Genomic DNA, 21,418 nt, shown 5'->3' on the forward strand with positions numbered 1-21,418 from the left:
GTATAAAGTATAATAATGAAGTATATGATGGCAGCGTTTCCTCGATTACCACTTAGGAATTTCAGAAATGGCTAAGTCAGTACTCTAAAAGACCACAGGCTATTTTAATATATTGGGCAAACTGAGTTAAGGAAGAACACTCTGCAAAAAAAAGGAAAATAAAATTCAAATATTGTACTCATCATGCATTGTATTAAATACAGTGAAATAATACTTTAAAATATTTCTCTATATAACAACACTGAATCTGAAGACGTGTCAAATTTTCCAAATATGCCGTACATATGTTTAAAACATTCATTCATCTGCCAGACACTGAAGAGGATTCCAGTAAAGAAATGATAAATTAAAACAAAGACTGACAAGACTGCAAAATGCTTGCACTACTTTCATTCAAAGAATAAGACTAAAAAATACTGTACAAATATCATTTTTAGGCAGTTTGTGTGTCCTGTGATAAACTGAAAAAATATCCCCGGTTGGTTCCTGATTTCTGATCAATGATTTGGGGAGAGGATGTGACTCCTGGGGCCTGAATTGAATGAAATGAAATCAAAAATGGATGAATGGATAGAAAAGTGTTTTTCAGCTAATAACATTATATTACGTAACAAAAGCAGATCCAAAAAAATCTGTAAAACAATTTAATTACATACTAAACTATAGATCATCTTCATATCATTTTATTTCTTCACAACTTCTAAAACAATCTCTGCAGCCTAGCAGATGCTTCAATTTTTGCCAAAACTAATTCTCGCCTTGTCTACCTCATGATGACTTTTAATGCTTTCTTCCTATTCTTATCGTCACATCCAAAGTTGTATCCTGCCTTGTGACCAGTGCTGCTGGGATTGGCGAAAACAAAAAACAATCCTGAACTGCAGAAGTGAATATAGACAGTCGATACAGGTCTCTATTGTTGGCCTTTCTGTTTTTACAATCACATTAGCTTTTGCCTACGTAATGGAGACATTCTACCCTCATCTTGCCCCCTTTCTTGTTCATTTCTTTCTTTATTTAACACAGACCGTGATGCTGCAGGACACGAAGGATGACCTAATTCTATATCTGACTGATCCCAAAACTGTACTTACTGTGAAAGTTGGCATAAAAGACAAAACTAAATGAAAGGTAATTTAAATGGTAACTGGTCAATTTAAACAAACACAAATATGCATTTATGTTGCATTACAAATTGATATTTTTAACTCACATCTATGATCACCTATTTGTAAAGCAAACATATGTTCCTTTTTAAGTAAATAGGTAAAGAAAAATGCTCAATTGCAATGAACTGTAACTGTAAAACAATTGCTTCAGACTTTTGTCTGTTTTTAGTGTCCACAATGAAGGCAGACATTTAGCCTGTTGAGTAGCCAGGCAGGTTACTCTGGTCTTAGATTAGGCGCTGGCCTGAAGTCACACACACCATCTGGATCATTTCCTGTACTTGCTTTCCAGGATGGAGGAATAAAAGCCCGTTTCTGCTGCTGTGTAAAAGAATAAAAGACACCACAAGAAAGGCCAAAGCATTTTTAGAGGCACTGCAAGACATTTATGTGTTTTTCACATTGAGACAAAAATCCAACAATACTTATTATGATTACCATGGTTCACTTACTGTTCTAATAAGAAAACAGACGAGTACATGAATAGTTAATCATTACCGAAAACAGTGACTGCTTTAGAATGCCAACTTCCCATTCTGCACTTCCAACAAAGCAGGATCTTTGATATTCTACTGCCAGGTGACTTCACATTATGATTATCAGGCCTTATTTGCATGACACTGTATTTGTTTATGCTTAATTCTTTTTTCCACCTCCCAGTGCACACCTCAAAGCAACACAAGTCAAAAACTGTGAAATATCATGCCTTTAGTTTAGGGTTACTGTTGTGTATGCAAGCCTGCTTTTTTAATGTGATCTTTATATATTTATACACACATTCATTTCAAAGATATCAATTAATTTTCTTAAGCTGCTTTATCCATTATAAGGTTTGATGTCATGATTCAGTCAGTCCTGTTTCTGGCATAGCTGACTACAAGGAAACAGTCAACCTTGGACAGAATGCCAGTCCATTAGCCATAAGGAATTACATCTAGACAAGTTAGAATAATCACTATGGTAATATGGACATGTTTGGCATTTGGGGAAAACAAAGTGTAATTTGGCATGGGTAAGTTGATCAATCTCTACACAAGCAACAACCTGGCCTAAAAATGAACCCAGACTCTTGGAAATAAGAGACATTATTGCCAGCTGCTATGCAAAGTTAAAGTGTTCACAAAAAATGCATTATTTTTATGACAAAGACAAGAATGGCCAAGTCTATAATGTAACAGAAAATTTTAGAACATTTACAACAATGAAACTAAGATCTGGTTATTAGATGTTTGCAAGTTCTTTCCACGTCCATTTTCCAAACCCAATTTATCATTAACAGGGTGTGGGGAAACTGGAGCATATGCCAGGAGGCATAGGACACAAGGTGGGAACAATCCCTGGATGGGACGCCAGTCCACTGCAGAGTGATGACACAGAAAGACACCCAGAAAGCACACAAAGGCCAATTTAACATCACCAGCCCAAGTAACCTGCATGACTTAGGATTGTGGGAGGAAACCCTTACAGGCATGAGGAGAACATGCAAACTCCACTCAGGGAAGCCCCAGGATGTGAAGCCCAGTCTCCACTACTGTGCTGCCTCATCAATTTAGATTTCCTCTGGAAACCCTAGTTTGTTATACCGCAAAAATATGTTCCTTCTGATCTGGCCCAGAGTGAATGAATGTGCTCCCTGATGCACTGGCATCACATCCTTGTTTGTAATCACACCAATGACATCACAATAGAAGTGGTTTGAGAAAATGAAGAGTAACTTAAAATAAAATAGTACCTAGGAATGGCTCAAAAGATAAAAAACAGATGAGAAATAAATCATTTTATGCAATTTCTTTATTAGCCGACATGTTTGCCAATTAAAGCTCTGTTAATATTATATTATATCCAAATTACATAACAAATCTTTAACTGCATTTCACTACACAGTGAATCTCAAAGTATTGTCCAACAAGCTTCTCTTAAATGCCAGGTTTGATAGCTGAGCAGGGGGACCAGTCATTGGTTTGTAGACCAAATGGTGGTATTTTAAAACTCTATCAAAAGCAACAAGTAAATCTTAATTTTTTCTAACTCAAAGTTCTACACACAGAAAAAAAAAAAAAAAAAAAAAAAAACTGATTTAATAAAAAGTCTTGATCAGCAAATCATGAGTCCTATTTTTTAACATTTACATTGCCCCAGTAATTATAAAGGTCAACAAAAGTACACTGACATGACACTTGCAGCAGTTCTGGTCAGTGGTTAGAGCCCGACTTCACGCAGAGGTACCTTAAATAGACCAGCTTTTAAAGTAACCATAGCAACCAGCATGTCAGTGTGATGTCACACATTCTGCCTGCACAATGAACAACTTCCTCATTTTAGCTATCTAATAAGTGACACACTATACTGCCAGGCCTGATGGATGGCAGATATAATTTATGATAGTTTAAAAAAAAAAAGTATATACAAATATTTTTGTATTTGAAAATTCATTTTAAAAGGATTTAGATATTTACAGTACTAGCATGGTCTTCTGAAAAAAGAGATGGCAAACTGCAGGAGACTGTGACATTAAAACTTCTTCAATGTTCATCTGCCAACTTAAATTGTCAGTGCTGTTAAAGTAAGTTTAAATGTGTGCTTGCAAATGTATTTTATGTAACAATTCAGTGTTTTAGGAGCTACGTGCAATGAATGAATGGAAAAAGTGATAGATAGATAGATAGATAGATAGATAGATAGATAGATAGATAGATAGATAGATAGATAGATAGATAGACAGACAATTAACTCTATTCATGTATGTGATAAAAAAAATATGATGCAATCTATAACCTAAAGTACTCCATCATTTAACAGCTAACTTAACATGACACAACAATTATATTGGCAGCTTATTGCCTTATGATAATTATCAGAATTAACTCTATTCATGTGTGCAGTATGGAATATGATGTACTCTATAATAGTATTCTGTCATAGTTAGACAGCTAACTTAACATGACATGGCAATTTGAATGACAGCTGACTATTTTTAAACAGCAGATGCCTAAGAAAGTTTTATGACATGTAGAGAAATATTGCATAATACAATAAGACATTTAAATCCACCCTGTAAGTCTCTTTGAAAAGCTGGTTAAGGCTGCCAATGCAAATATTACAGTTCCTAATCTTAACTACGTTGTTTTTAAAGCATTGTAAAATTAAAAAACAACCAAATAAATAAATAAACAAATAATTACATTAAGTTTATCACTGTAATTACATCTCCTATTCAATTCTGTAAAAGACCAATTTTTAAAACACCCAACTTTTTATTTTATGAAAGTTAATATTTATTTTTTCTCTATATTTACAAATATAATGTACTATATTTGACACAGAGCCATAGATAGGTATTTATCTCATTAATGTTGCTGCTTTGCGTACCTCCTGTTAAATGATCCGAAACAGAATTCAAGTAAATAGTGCGTGCGCCTTTGTAAGAATGTGTCTTATAACTAATTCAGAATTAGTTATGCGTACAATCTAAGCAGCTTTCTGCATTCTTCACATTATACATAGTCTGTCACTGGCATACCACACGAAGTTGTGGCGTTGGGGGCATAATAAAAATCTTTAAAGCAAACAATGTGTACGTACACCGGCAAAAACAAAAATGATGGCATTTACTGTTTTTCAGTAATATTAATGCTAATAAAAAAACACTTCATAGCGAACGTACACGAGAACTATTATACATATTAATAAACCGATCATAGATAGATAGATAGATAGATAGATAGATAGATAGATAGATAGATAGATAGATAGATAGATAGATAGATAGATAGATAGATAGATAGATAGATAAACATAATTAATCTGAGAGCCTCTACACTAAATAATTTTTCTTCTAACGGTAACTGCTAGCAAAAGCCATTCTTCCTTTGGCAGCTCGTGCCCTGAATTGCTACTTACAAACTTGCTGATTTAGCATAAGTCACTGTCCCGCTGATACAACCCAGGCTGCACGCGGTTACTGGTGCATTCCCCTCTAACCTTTTAAAAAGAATTCCCACTTCTGCAATCCGAAGAGCAGTCGTCGATTCGGTAACCCAGCGGGACTTTTGAACTGGACGATTTCAGGATCTGAGTACGAAAGAAGAGCGGAGGCAATAAGATCAAACCGTTGGCCACCCGTCAAGCCACATTCTCACTCGGATCCCATTCCAAGCCTAGATCTGCGTGCTCTTTGTTAACAGCAGCAGCCCAGCGCTACTACAGAGCACACCACCCGCGAGGTCTAAAGCTCCGCCCCCTGCTGCTCTCCTCCCTCAGGTGATCGGAAGACACCCTAGCGAGCCCCACCTTTCTCCTGACGCTGTTACCTGAAGCCGCGAGCCGCACCCACAGAGCGCAATAGCTTGCCAGAGTTTAATGAAAACCGGGACTCGACTCGTGTTTCCGATACGTGCTTTAGTAGGCAGAGAGAGGAGGATTGAGAGAATGGCATACAGACTCCGAAGAGAGAATATTTCTGCTACTCATCAATAAGATCACAAATCTCCTTTAGGTTCAATGTAAATAGTACAATATTTAACTTGTAAGACAGACACATACGAGGGTTATTTATTTCTCATTTACTTACAATTACACAGTTCAGTCGAATACGCGGGTAGAAAATTGAAGGAGTCAGAGCAAATATCTCAGCTTTAACTTTTAAATCTGATAAACACCCGGAAAATGTCACCATACGTTATTTGTATTAATTTTCAGAGTTCTACATAAAGATAAATATAACATCACCAATGCATTGAAAATTGGGCACGAAGTTCTGGGGGCCAATCGTGAAACGGTTCAAGTTTTGAATTGACGGCTTTCTCAAAGTGAAGAAACACTTAAAAATAAGAAAGTAATACTGTACATTTCTTCTACAATGATCTAGCTGGCTCTGCTGAAACTCTATAAAAACTCTGTATTTTATCATTAGACTACGAAAGAAATGGCAGCAGAGCTGTCTCTAAAATGTTCAGCATGCATTACACTAATGGAAAAATAACACTACCTCTGTCACTTTTATGACTTGTGTGGCCTGAATTCAGTTGTTTACTGTCTTGCATGTCTAGTTTTTCCTGTTCTCAAGGATGGATGGCACATAGTCACCTTTGAACTCTTAGACATTGACCCTTTTTTTACATTAACTGATTTGACAGCCCTATTTTCAGCATTGTTTTATTTTATTATATTATTTGTATTTGCTACTCAGTTGCTTAAGAAAATGTCCGGCATCATCTTCACTGCAAACAGCACTTTAATAACACCTGAATAATCTTTAAACGCTGTTGTGATACTGGCCAGAGAATGAACTTCCATATTTTGATCAAGGCAAATCTTTATACTACCATATTGAATGAGCAAATTTTTACTGTTTTTTCAAAAGTTTCCACCCATCCTTCTGACCATTACTGAACCCATTAAGAGTAGGATGGGCAGAACCAACCCTGGCAATATCTGACCTATGGCAGGAACCAATTTCTGAGCAGATTGAGAGTTGTTTGTATGGTACACTCATGCACACTGCAGAAATTTAGAATTGTCAATTAACCAAAAGTAGGAGGAAGACTGAAGTCCACATGAGCACAAGGAGAATATGCAAATATCACATGAAGTGATTAGGTTTCAACATGTGAACTTAGAGCTGTGCAACAGTCACTGTCCCTGTATTGAACAGGCATACGTAAACTGCTTACTTTGGTATACAGTATGTTGTACTCTAGTGTGAATCTATCTACAAAGCTCTTTAATAGTGATGATCAATGTAATTCACACACAATATGTAGATGACTTTGTCAAATATTTTCCTGGAAATTCACTGTGTGGCCAACTTAGATAAACATTTATTTTTTTTTTTTCTCAAAACCCTGTGCTGCTTTGTGAGGCCAGCGTGACATTACAGTTATAGCAGCCATGCAAAGTAACTTTTAAATATACGTCGTTGCCCCATCTACTTCTTGCATGTGTGATGTTACTGCCTGTGCAAAACTCTAGCTTGATTTGCACCCTGCATGTGTTAAAAAACAAAGAAAAGTATTTTCATTCGGGGGGTGCATTAGTAGACCATAATAATAAGAATATTACCAGAACTGCTGCTGGATACAAAACTCTGGTCCCACTGGGTTGCATGGCTAATATCATATGCAGGCTGAACACATATACAAGTAGCCACGTGGTCAGCAGCGAGTCACAACAAACATTAAAGAAGACCTCCCGTACTGTTCTCTGATTCAGGAAATACATGAGACCCTGAGAAATAATAACAACTAAATATTGATGACTATTTACAAACCATTTCTATCTTCTTAAAGGAAGAAAAATAATGTGAGACGTCTGCACAGAGGCATCGACTTATAAAAAAAAAAAAAACAACATACCAGCTGCGTGGAAATCACCACACTGTTGGTGCATGCCAGCCAAAACTCAATTTCATAAAATGCCATGTGGCACAGCTAATCAGTGCCCTGAAAACTGAATTTCTGTAAGCACATTTTTTTTTTAATCATTGCTTGTTTGCAGCCATTTATTGTTCTTCGTTTGTGGTTGGCCTTCTATCTGTGTCTTTAATTGCTTGAGGCAGGGTGGCACAGTAGTTAGCATTGCTGCCTCACAGCTCAAATCACATTTTTGGCTACAATAACCAATACAGCATAGGTGGTAAACACTTCCCTAGCCACCAGAGACACCTAAAAGACCACTGCCCCGTTATAATCCACACAAAACTAATTCAGTTCTTCTTTCCCCACTGACTTCAATGCACTTAGCCGTTTTTGGTAAAGCCCTCAAACATTCCTGCCATTTCGCTAAACTCAAGGCGAAGCAAACTCCACAGGGTTTTCTCATCACTACTTTTTAAGATAGTGTTCACAATGGCTACACTCTTAAAAATGATGGTTCTTTAATGACCTTTTATGGTTCCTTGTAGAACTATTGCATGACAATGCACCATTTCATTCTGGGAAGGGTTCTCTGCATATGAAGTTGGTTATTTGTGCTCTGAAAAACATCCTGAAATCTTTATTGTATGGTGGGCTATATAGCAGGGCACTTGGCCTGTGTTATTGTAAGCAGCCAGAGTCCTTTTAAAATCATGACCCATTGGCATTTCACAAATCTGTTACCCTCTATTCATGATTATTTACTGTATGGTGCCTGTTATGGACCTCAGTAATCAAGGTTCTTTCCGAAACCTTCACGTGAACGGGTCCTCTGGGAACCAAAAATGGTTACCCTATGACATTGCCCTGAAGAACCACTGTGGAACCTTTATTTTTAAGAGTATATTTTGCAAAATAAAAGAAGCCTGATATTGCACTGTTGATTGCATTGTCAGGTTCTGCTGTTATTCACTAACAGTAAAGAAGGCGTGCACCCACCTGAGGAAGATACTATAGCTGTGAAGTTGTGCCTCTCACCTTCTTTTAAATGACCTTTAACCTTTTTCCTTCATAGATGCATGCCTGACATTGCCCTTAACTAACTCCATATTATCCAATAGTTCTCACTATAAAATGCACTTTATGGCACAAAATTCAAGTGATAGTAGCCAAAGTCACTACCTGGTGGTATTTGCCTCTTGTCAAATGTACTCTGAACCTTTTATATGAACTGTAAAAAGGAAACTAAGTTAAAAACGTCATTGTATTCAAAACAGATTGTGCAACTCATTGTGCTCGTCTGTCTGTTTCATATAACTAGTGCTGGCATACATTTTGTTTTTAATTTATATGCTGTATATACTTGACATATTTTTTCAGTTATGCCCATTGCCAAATCAATTATCAGACAAAAGCCAGAAACCTTCCCTTGGTTGAGATACCAGCCCATTTGCAGGGACCAAACTCACTCACTCACTGACATTGGGGCCAGTTTTTAAACTGCTTTGCATTTGGGCAGATACAATATGCTGAATTGATATTGCTTTATTTCATCTTGTCCAAATTTTCTATCTTCATCTCCTTAACGTTCTCCAAGTGTTATATGTTCCGAGTAAAACGGACAAACTATAAAATAAGAAGTAGCCCATCGTCACGATGCAATCCTGCAATGACAGGCTGTTCTTAAAAAAAAGATGCCGTCAACCTGAAAAGGGCAGGTTTCATTTGCAGAGTAACAGAACACTGACCGAAACTCAAAGCTTCGTTTCCACCCCCAGTGTTCCTCTATACAAAAGAGTATGAAAGTCTGGCCTGATTATAAAACTGTTCTTTGTCATACAAAGGCGTTTTGTGCACAAACAGTCTTTGAATATGAACATTTTGAGGCTTCTGTGTCTGTGTGCTTTTTGTTTTGAAGATTGCCCAGGGCTATCAGAGTCAGGTGCTCATAAGCCTCAATGAAGTGTATAGAAATTTTCCTGGGATCAATTTGACAATATTGTTCCTTTTGGGCATTCCTCTGAATTGATTCTGTCCAAAGAAAAGCCAGCGTTCATATCAAAATGTTTGTAGTTTTCAGGTGCCCCAGGAACATGGGTGCTAAAGGCATATTACTTGTGTTAAGTTCTACTTTTGTTCAGTCCATCCAAATTAAAATTCTTGACATTTGTTTTGGCTAGAGACACAGAAGGATTGAAAGCATGATTTTTTTTTATGTGATAGGATGCCCACCCTTATAAAGCTCTACTAGCAAGTGGCATGATAACAGCCTCAAAGTTCCAGATCTCTTAGTCCAATTTCTGACCCAGTAATGGCCTATGTACAGTTTACAGTTTGTCCTTAAGGTCAAATGATCTTTCTAAAGGTTCACATGTTTTCTCTCATTAGAACACTCTAGGCAAGAACAGGCCATTCAACCCAATAAAGCTCGCCGGGCATATAACAACAACAACAACATTCATTTATATAGCACATTTTCATACAAACAGTAGCTCAAAGTGCTTTACATAATAAAGAATAAAAGACACAATAAGAAAAACAAAATAAATCAACATTAATTAACATCGAATAAGAGTAAGGTCCAATGGCCAGGGGGGACAGAAAAAACAAAAACAAACTCCAGACGGCTGGAGAAAAAAATAAAATCTGTAGGGATTCCAGACCATGAGACCGCCCAGTCCCCTCTGGGCATTCTACCTAACATAAATGAAACAGTCCTCTTTGGATTTATTTCTGCCAAAAAAAACTTCAAGTCGAGTTTTGAAAGTCCCTAAAGTCTTACTGTCTACCACACTACTTGGTAGCTTATTCCAAGTGTCTATCATTCTTTGTGTAAAGAAAAACTTCCTAATGTTTGTGCGTAATTTACCCTTAACAAGTTTCCAACTGTGTCCCCGTGTTCTTGATGAACTCATTTTAAAATAACAGTCACGATCCACTGTACTAATTCCCTTCATAATTTTAAACACTTCAATCATCCATCCATCCATCCATTTTCTAACCCGCTGAATCCGAATACAGGGTCACGGGGGTCTGCTGGAGCCAATCCCAGCCAACACAGGGCACAAGGCAGGAACCAATCCTGGGCAGGGTGCCAACCCACCGCAGGACACACACAAACACACCAAGCACACACTAGGGCCAATTTAGAATCGCCAATCCACCTAACCTGCATGTCTTTGGATTGTGGGAGGAAACCGAGCGCCGGAGGAAACCCACGCAGACACGGGAGAACATGCAAACTCCACGCAGGGAGGACCCGGGAAGCGAACCCGGGTCTCCTAACTGCGAGGCAGCAGCGCTACCACCGCGCCACCGTGCCGCCCACTTCAATCATGTCACCTTTTAATCTTCTTTTTCTTAAACTGTAAAGGCTCAGCTCTTTTAATCGTTTTTCATAATTCAACCCCTGCGGTCCTGGAATCAGCCTAGTCACTCTTCTCTGGACCTTTTCTAGTGCTTCTATGTCCTTTTTGTAGCCTGGAGACCAAAACTGAACACAGTACTCAAGATGAGGCCTCACCAGTGCATTATAAAGGTTGAGCATAACCTCCTTGGACTTGTACTCCACACATCGTGTTATACAACCTAACATCCTGTTAGCCTTCTTAATGGCTTCTGAACATTGTCGGGAAGTCGACAGCTTAGAGTCCACTATGACTCCTAAATCCTTCTCATAAGGTGGACTCTCGATTTTCCGACTGACCATTGTGTATTCAAACCTAACATTACTTCCTACATGTAATACTTTACATTTACTGACATTAAATTTCATCTGCCACAAATCTGCCCAAGCCTGTATGCTGCTCAAGTCCTTCTGTAATCATTTAACGGATTCCAAATTATCTGCTAACCCGCCTATCTTGGTATCATCTGCAAACTTAACCAGCTTGTTACTTATATTCCTATCTAAATCCTTTATATTGTAACAAAGGCGCTATATTGGCACATGACCCAACACAGACTCACACTGGAGGCACGTCTAAAAATAAGGAACTTTTATTTTTCTTCACCTTTGGGGCACGTCTTCCCCGTGTCCCACAGGCACAACACAGTCCCAAAGCAGACCACAATAAAACATATACAGTATCCTTTTTCCACCAACACTCCTCCTGGCAAGCGCAGTCCTCCTCCTCCCGACTCAGGCTCACAGAGTGGTGGCTGCTGGCAACTTTTATAGTCCACCCGGAAGTGCTCCAGGTGGTTGACTGCTGAGTTCCGGCTGCACCTCCGGGTGTGGCGAAAACACTGCCCATAAGGGCTCAGGAGTCCCAGGTGCAGCACCCCCTGGTGGCACCTGTGGGACAAAACAGGGCTTCACCCAACTCCAATTCCCATGGAGCCCTGTGGGAAACCGAGGTACAGCTCCAACCCAGGGGGGCTGCCATCTAGCGTCCAAAAGGGGAGGTATTACAAAGTCCATTGCTGCTCCCCCTGAACATATACTGAAGAAGCATCCTCGCCGGGGCATGCACCCCGGCCATCCACCACAATATATATATTAAAAATAGCAGCGTCCCCAGCGCTGACCCCGTGGAACACCACTCTTAACATCGGCCAATTCTGCTAAGGTTCCTCGCACCATCGTCCTCTGCTTCCTGTGTCTGAGCCAGTTCTGCACCCATCTGAAAACATCACCCTGAACTCCCACTTCTTTTAGTTTGATGCCCAACCTCTCATGTGGCACCTTATCAAATGCTTTCTGAAAGTCAAGATAAATAATATCATATGCTCTACAGTACTTTGATCGTATTCTTTTGTTGCCTCCTCATAGAATTCCAGCATGTTAGTAAAACACGACCTCCCTCTTCTGAACCCATGCTGACTGTTCAGAATAACTCCTGTCCTTGCCAGGTGTTCTTCAATCTTATCCTTAATAATTCCTTCCATTAATTTTCATATCCTAAACATGTGAAGTGTAGGCCATTGGGACAACTCCGACTAAGTACGCAATGTACTGGCATCTCTTCCAAGGTTACAATGTGTGTTGCATCTGATAATGCTGGAAGAAAAACGGACTTAATGTCACTTTATAAAGGAAATGATACGGACTGATGTCTGATTGGCTAACATGGCTTTCTGGCTATTGCACTATATTAATTATGTTACAAAGTGGTCCATCCATCCATCCATTCCTTCATTTTCCAACCCGCTGAATCCGAACACAGGGTCACGGGGGTCTGCTGGAGCCAATCCCAGCCAACACAGGGCACAAGGCAGGAACCAATCCCGGGCAGGGTGCCAACCCACCGCAGACAAAGTGGTCCATCTGATGTCAAAATCATAACCAAAGTAAGTGAAAACTAATGTTTTTCCTTCTTTTACTATACTTGACTTCTAATCATTTTTCTCAATTACACATAACCTCCTTCATCTGAGTGCATAAACCTGACACAATAAATGGTTACATCTTTCATCTTTTCTCAGGGTTAGCCTAAAATCCTTACTTTCGTCCATTTTTGAACCTGCTGAATACATTTCATGGCTGTAACATGCTTTGGTAGCACTGGGCTCAAGGCTGAAACTAATCACCTATTGTAGTTACCCATAAATCCTAAACTAGCTTTACCACAATATTATTTTATAGTGATTTATTAATGTTATTTCACATTATTTCTTGTTCTCTTTTAAGTTCTTACACCACCAGCCAGTTACATTATTTTACCACGCACAGTATTCATGTACTTAGCAGCCAGAGTAATGTAGTCTTGCTGATAATAGTCTAGTCCTTTTGATAATCAAAACACTTCTTTGGTCACATTTATAACTTATAACCTAATGCATTTTATTATTTTTCTGTAGAACCCCAGCCTACCATTCCATAAATTAAAATAAAACTGTCAAACCTGCTTTCAGGGTCATGGGGCAAAGGAAACAGCTCTGGGTGGGGTGTCAGTCCATCATAAACCGACCCACACACACACAGAGCTAATATAAAGTTGTATATTTTTGGAAGTGGGAGGAAAACCAGTGCTAGCATATAGAAGAAAAATTCAAATTTAACTGTCAATGAATGGGCAGGGGGTTCAAAACTAGGATGCTGACGTGCCACCAGGCTGCTTGCACCTAAACATGTCATTTGTTATTTTTTTGTCCAGGGAAAAAAAAAACTCGCAAACTTTTTCCACCATTTTTGCTAATTTCAAAATATGCCCAATACACCCATAATATCTAGACAATCATTTCATATTCTTAACATCCATCTCTTGGACACCTTGTGTTTTTGGCAAGCTAGTCTTAGTTTCACATTGCTCCTCCAAAAGAAACATCATCACAATATATGGAGTTTCAAAGGGGATGCCCATACCACCATCATTTCCTCTTCTCCGTTTGATATAATATAGGTACTGTATAATAGTACGGTCAAAACGTCTGACATGGAAAGGTTGATTAATAACTTGTGTTAAATTTGAACAGCATCATGAGGATGACCAAGAAAAAGACAAAAACAGACAGTACTGCCATTGATTTGTTTCCACATCATCCACTGTGTGAAATTATAGGTGTTAATTTATGAAAGGGCTTTTTTCCCCATGCCCCAAGCTCTCTTTGATGATGATGATGAGATAAAACAGGAATTAAACAAATGAGGACAGACTTTATATGTGGACATACATGCTAAACAAGTGTCCCAGTTTGAGACTTAGTAAATTATAGGGTGACCAGATTTTTCAATCAGCGTGCCATTTTCATCTGATATCCATAGTAGCCAGTTTCTGTAGCAAAGCTTGCCTTTCACTTCTGTTATTCTCTAACATTTCTAAAACCTTACTAGTTTTGAAAATCCCATTTTACAAAAATTACAACAGCTAACATACTCATACAAAGAAGGAATTCTTAAAAAATATTTCGGTTATGTTAATTGCCAACTGCAAATTGTTACTGTTTAAATATGGGGTGTGTGGGTGAGGAAAAGTGATCTTTGTGATTGAGTAGAGTTCTTTATAGTCTTTGGTACCTGAAACCCTGAAAAAAACTGAGAAGGTTCTAGAACTTACCTACTGAAAGATACAGTGCCTTCACAGCCCCTAAACGTACCTGAATGTCAAGCCATGTGTATAGTTTTAACCTGCTGTACTTCAGTAATGTTCTCAAGTACAATAATTTCAGTCAATGGTTTATATAACTGTACCCCTTTTTATTCATATTGCACTATACAGATAACTACTCATATGTGCCTGTTTTATTTAATGTCAAGTCTACTGCTGCCTATGTGATTGCTTTTCCAATAATATCTTGTGCAATTCTGAACATTCTTTTCCTCATTTGTTTATTACTCCTACTATGAAAATCCTGTGGAATCCTCCCTATGCTGTCATATTGTGATCCTCTGCATAACAAATACAAATGTCATGGCAATTTCACATAATACAGTCTTTTTTAGAAAGAAACATGAACAACCACATAATGTGCTATATTGTCTTTAATCCCATCATGTTTCCAATGACAAAATAGCTTCACATTCACCACTCTTTTTATCCTTTCTACAATTGTATTTTTCAACTTTCTGAGTTCACCATCTCTGTTTATTACTGTAATTATTAATTTATAATAAGTAACAACTAATATTTTTACCAGTATACTTTATCAGTATTCTATATCGGAAATTCAAATTCTATTTCATCAATAACATATACTTAATTTTTTGTATTAGCTTACAACTTTATTCTGTTCAACAATTCTTTTATACTAGGCTAACCCGCCTTTTAAGGCGACAGACTTTTAAGTTGACTACTTCTTATGGCAATTCAATATGTAGATCAATTTGATATTTTATACAAACTTATTAATTTGGTTATATTGCATTTGAGTGGTATTACTTTAATACTTGTAGTTTCTGTTATTTTTTTGATGAAATGTAAACTTTTTTTCTATATTGAGGTCGCCCTTTTGAAACCTCCTGATATTTACTACGCGGTGAGGCATTTGTACTCCATCAACATTAATTATTTCCAGAGACATAATTTTGTCTATTTTTCCAGCGTATCGTGCACAAAAGCAAGAGAATGATGGGAGCACCAGAACTCTGCTCACATCATGTCGCTTCGTACCGCAAGCTGCAAGTAGTAGGTCTGTGATAAGCGGAATGCCGCTACGCTTTCCACTCACGGGACGGAAGGACAATCCCAACCGCTTTTATATAGTAAGAAAGAAGAAGAAGATATTGCACAGTCTGGAGTAGAAAATCATCTTTTACCTGGAAAAAACGAAACTACAAATCCCATCGTGCATTGCAAAATGGACGGGGCGTGTGTGAAACTCCGCACCTGCGTAGCTCTCATGGGACGGAAGGAAAATCCCGACCGCTTTTATATAGAAGGATTATTAACTTTATTATCCATTTTGCCTTTGCCTCATACAAACAGTACGCTATATATATTATATATTTACCAGGTGAGGCAGCTTTTTCAGAACATTTTGACACCCGGGCTGAAAGACGGCAGCCCCCTTGGCTTGCAATGGGGCCAAAGGTTTGGAGCATGGAAGCTCAACCCTGCTGGGATCCATGGCCAAAGCACTAGATGTTTGCTGGGCCCTGTTTGGTAGCACTTCCTGCCACACCAGGAAGTGCTCCTGGAAGAAGGTCTTTGGACACCTGGAGTTCTTCCAGGTGTCCTATAAAAGGGGGTCAGTTGCAACTGTTCAAAGGCCAGAGTTGGGAGGAAGAAGGACAAAGCCTGTGTGGAGGACTGGAGGAGGAAGGACTGTTGGCATTATTTGTATTGTGCTGATAGGTGTGGAGAAATTAAAAAGTGCTTCCCCATTAAAGAATAAAGCTGTGTGTTGTGCTGGAACTCAAGTCTCTGCCTGTCTGTATCGGGTTAGGGTGGTTTTATGCGTCTGGGCTTCACAATATATATGTATTACATATATCAGTTCTTCATAGCTTCTTTGGAAACATTTCTTTCATATTCTGGTCCATCAGTCAGAGACTACTTTTGCTTTGTGACGTGGTACATTATCATGCTAGAAGTAGCCATTAGGAGAGAGATAAATTGTAGCCATGCTCATGGTTAGCAACAATCCTCAAACAGACTGTGGCATTCACACAATGATTGATTGGTATTGGCTTAATAAGTATGCCTTGAAAACATTCCTTACACAATTACACCAACACTACCAGCCTGGCCCGTTGACATAAGGTGGATTGGGTGCATGGATTCATGCTGTTGTGGCCAAATTCTGCCCTTACCATCTGTGTGCCTGAGCAGAAATTGAGATTCATCAGACCAAGTCATATATTTTCCAAACTGTCCACTTTTAGTAAGCCTGTGCTGACTGCAGCTTCAACTTTCTGTTCTTTGCCGACAGAAATGGAACCTGACATACTCCTCTGCTGCTGTAGTCCATCTGCCTCAATGTTTGACATGTTGTGCATTATGAACAGCTTTTCTGCCTGCCACAGTTATAGAGAGTGGTCATCTGAGTTACTGTTGCCTTTCCATCAGCTGAAACCAAGCTGGCCATTTTCACCTGACCTCTGTTATCAATGGGGCATTTCCATCTGCAACTGACACTCACTGAAAGTTTTTTGCTTTTTGTACCCTTCAGACTATACTCTAGAGACTGCTGTGTGTAAAAGTCCTAGGAGATCAGCAGTTACATTAATACTCAAAGGAGCCTGTCTGGTACCAGGAATCAGGCTGTGGTTGAAATAACTGAGCTTACATTCTGGTATTTAATGGGAAGATTAATGAAGTTCCTGACCTGTACCTGCATCACTGTATACATTGTGCTGATGCCACATGATTGACTAATAAGATAATTACAAAGCTAAGCAGGTGTTCCTAATAATTTAATACCTGGTACACCAACACACACACACACACACAATGCAGAAAATGGTTACCTTACAGTTCCTCATTGTGGATTTTGTGCGGTGTTCTTTACTTAACAAAGTTAAAGTGATTTTGAGTGCGCAGTTGACGTCACCAAACCATAAGGGTTGATTTCTGCCTTGCACCAAGAGCTGCCAGGATGAACACACTAGAATTGCCAATGCAGATCACCACTATCTAATTTAATGTAACCCCTCACTCAGTACTATCACCTATCCAATTTGAGAGAAGAACCAAGACTAGCACCACATCTAGGTTACCATGGGAAGTCAGCTCACTAAGCTTCTGATTCACACCTGCTGAGCCAGTTTAGAGTTGTCTGTTAGCCTAACATGCATGTACTTTATTGTCAGCATCAGGCACAAGGCACACAACTCCAGTGGAGGACAAATTCACACACAGACCTCTACTCACTTAGTGTGAGTGAATTTAGGGCTGGCAATTGACCTAGCACACGCAACTTTGTAATGTACAAAGTAAAAAAACAATGCTGACACCTAGAGAAACTATAAATTTCACACTTAATAGTTTTTGGGAGGGCAGCACGATGGCGCAGTGGTAGAGCTGCTGCCTCGCAGTTTGGAGACCCGGGTTCGCTTCCCGGGTCCTCCCTGCGTGGAGTTTGCATGTTCTCCCCGTGTCTGTGTGGGTTTCCTCCGGGCGTTCCGGTTTCCGTCCAAAGACATGCAGGTTAGGTGGATTGGCGATTCTAAATTGGCCCTAGTGTGTGCTTGGTGTGTGGGTGTGTTTGTGTGTGTCCTGCGGTGGGTTGGCACCCTGCCCAGGATTGGTTCCTGCCTTGTGCCCTGTGTTGTCTGGGATTGGCTCCAGCAGACCCCCGTGACCCTGTGTTTGGATTCAGCGGGTTAGAAAATGGATGGATGGATGGATAGTTTTTGGGCCAAAACTGAAACCCAGTCATATGAAGCTTTAAGCAGCACTTGCCACTGTACCATCATTCTGTCCTCACTAATTAGTATCTTGCTTGAACTCCCTTTATACTGTATATCACTTCAGTCATTGAATAAATTTACATACAAACTGCATCATAAATGCAGCATATTGACAAAAGGTAGAATTTGCTAGTAGTAGTTCCACTGTCCCTTTGTTCCCAAAAGTTTTTAGTGTCTTTACGCAACATTAAATTAATGCCTGCCTTCCTTAAAGGTAATGCATTTAGAGTTAGCACTGCTGCCTTGCAGTAAGAGGACTGGGTTCACGCCCTGGGTCCTACCTGCATGGAGTTTGCACATTTTCACTGTGTCTGCATGGGTTTCCTCCCACAATCCAAAGACTTGCAGGTTAGGTGGATTGGAGATACTAAATTGGCCCTTATGTGTGTGTGTGTGTGTGTGTGTGTGTGTGTGTGTGTGTGTGTGTGTATTTGCCCTGCGATGTTCAGGGCTTGTTCCTGACTTGCGCCCTAACCTAGCTGGGATAAGCTTCAGCACCCCCCGTGACCATGTTTAGGACTAAGCAGGTTTGAAAATGACTGACTGATTGTATTACTTCTTTTATTCTAACATTAGTGCACCCACTGTCAGTGTTTTATCATACCTTATGATTTCCCACATTACTAAATAAAGTCTGGTAGAAGCCTGTTTTATCCTGAAGATCACTACTAAGAGTACCACAACAGGGCACAAGACAATTTGATTTTGTTTCTCCATTTGAGGTCAAGCCCTTCTTCTATGTGAACATGGTCTTTGGCATGTCTCAGCAATTACAAACTTGCATTTTATCTGTTGTTAAGGATGAAAATTAACTGTTTCTTCTCACCTTGCCCAGCACCTAATTAACATCTACTTTTTAATTTTGATATACTTCATTAATCCACAAGGGGAATTTGCCTTTTCACATGACCGTTGTACAGAACCACTGGAACAATTTTCAGGTTAAGGACCTTGCTCAAAGGCCCAATAGAGTAGGATCCCTTCTGGTAGTAATGGGATTTAAACCACCTCAAATTGTGGTCAGTATGGCCAGAAATTGTCCTGCGAGCATCAATCACAAGGTGGGAACCAACTCTAGACTTAGAAAACAACTAAAAAACAATGAAGTGCAAAAAAAAGTAGGCAATAGAAAATTGTGCTCTATTTGTTATTCAAATAACAAGTTTTATTAATGAAGTTGCATGAAAAACTGAAGGCATACAGTACTAGTCCACTGTAGTCAAAATATGACTGAAGGAATGCAGGATCAAGCCATGTAACATACAGTTCTTGCTCTAGCATGTCAATCATGCTATTTAAGAAACTTCTTGGCTCTCTAGGTCCTTGTTTGCATACACCTGTACTACATACTTTGAAAAAACATTAATTCTGCAAGCGTACGTCCAATCAGTCCAGAACATTTCCGGCAGCAAATATGCACTGTGTTTTACAAGGCTTTAGTTTTTTTTTCCCTGAGGCCTGCGGCTTTATGAAGAATGATTGTGCCACAACATAACGCATAATTACAGCACTGTGTACAGTGTGTTTCCATGGTAATGGGGTATTGTGGAACACACTTTGCATGCTTGTACCACGTCATATACGAGCATTCCTGGAAAACCTCATGTAGATTGGTGCTATGCTTAAAGAACTTAGCCACTTCAAACATTCTTCTTTAGCCCCATTCATCATATCTTCCCTGAGGTTTGAAACAGTAGGTCAAATTTAACAGAAACTTAAAAAATATAACCAAAGTATGTCATCAAAAATGATGTGCAAAACATAGCCACAACAGATCAACCAATATTAAATGCATTGGAATAAAATGGTAATTTTTACCATATTAACAGTAACATATAAAATGTGCTTTTAATGAAAATCTTAATTAGGTTGGTGAATGATGGCGTAGTGGTTAGATTTCTTGACTCACAACTCCAGGAGGCTAATTTTGAAATCTGTCCTAGTTACTGCCTGTGTGGTGGTGGTGGAGCACTTTCCTCATGCCTGTTTAGGTTTTCTTGAGGTACTCTGGTTTTTCCCTCATCCCAAAGACATGCTGATTAGATTGGTTGCGTGATGTATGTGTGTGGAAGTGTAGGGGTGTATGTGAATGTGTTATATGATGGACTAGCAGTCTTAGGCAGGAACAATTCCTGCATTTTTGCCCATTGGTTTGAAACATAAGAAATTCGAAAAATGGGAGGCGATCACTCAGTCCCATCAAGGCTGTATGTTTAGCTAATAGCTAAGCTGTCCCAGTAACTGATCCAGATTTTTCTTAAAGTTGTCCAGGTTTCTTCTCCATCTACATGTCTCGGTAGTTTGTTCCAGAGTCCCACAACTCTTTGCGTAAAGAGGTGCTTGCTGGCTTTAGTCTTCAATGCACTTCTCCTTAATTTCCACTGATGTCCTAGAGTATGTGACTTTAAGCTGAAAGACTTCAACTGGATCTACTTTATCAATGCCTTTGAAGATATTAAATACCTGGATTAGATCCCCACGTTGTCTCCTCTGCTTGAGATAAACAGGTTTAATTTTTTGAGTCTGTCAGAGTAGGACATCACCTCAAGTCCTGGGATACATCTGGTTGCGCTCCTTTGCACAGCTTCAAGTGCTGCTATGTCTTTTTTGTAGTGTGGTGACCACAACTACACACAACACTTCAGATGTGGTCTCACTAGTGCTTTGTATAGTTTGATCTATTCTATCATGTGCACATATTAAATGTGTTCACTGACATTTCCTGCTCAGAGGTAGCCACTTGGTTTAAAACTCATCTTGATTTTTACATATTACAACTGTAGCTGGCAGTTCCTGTGTGGAATTTCCTTCAGGTACTTCTACATTGCAAAAGCATACATGTTAGTTGATCTGATGACCCCATTGAAGGACATGTGGATTTGTGTGAACATGGCTCCCCTTTTAAGGCTGGCTCCTGCCTCATGCCCAGTGTAGCACCATAAGCACCTTCCCCTCATGATTTTGCATTGGTTAATCCAGATAGATTGCAGATGTATTTTTTGGACAGGCAGGTTTATCCACATCCATTACTTCTGTGAATATAATGTGAACTTATTATTGCTATCATTTCTAACTTCCTCTTTCAAATGCATGATACTATAAAT

At 39.1% G+C, this 21,418-nt stretch overlaps 1 protein-coding gene across 2 annotated transcripts in view; it reads right to left on the minus strand.

The window, feature by feature from the left end:
* The window catches only part of arhgap32b (Rho GTPase activating protein 32b), a 225,311-nt gene that overhangs the window by 95,877 nt on the left and 108,016 nt on the right, over window positions 1-21,418 (minus strand). Inside the window, exon 1 of one of the 2 annotated variants that reach the window (XM_039764046.1) lies at window positions 5,151-5,280. The exons of the other annotated variant lie outside the window; for it this stretch is intronic. The gene's annotated coding sequence lies outside the window, so the exon portion shown is untranslated. Of the gene's footprint in view, window positions 1-5,150; window positions 5,281-21,418 lie in introns of those variants that run through there. 2 annotated transcript variants of the gene reach the window in all.

This window comes from Polypterus senegalus, chromosome 9 (assembly GCF_016835505.1).
Source record: "Polypterus senegalus isolate Bchr_013 chromosome 9, ASM1683550v1, whole genome shotgun sequence".
NCBI classification, from domain to species: domain Eukaryota; kingdom Metazoa; phylum Chordata; class Cladistia; order Polypteriformes; family Polypteridae; genus Polypterus; species Polypterus senegalus.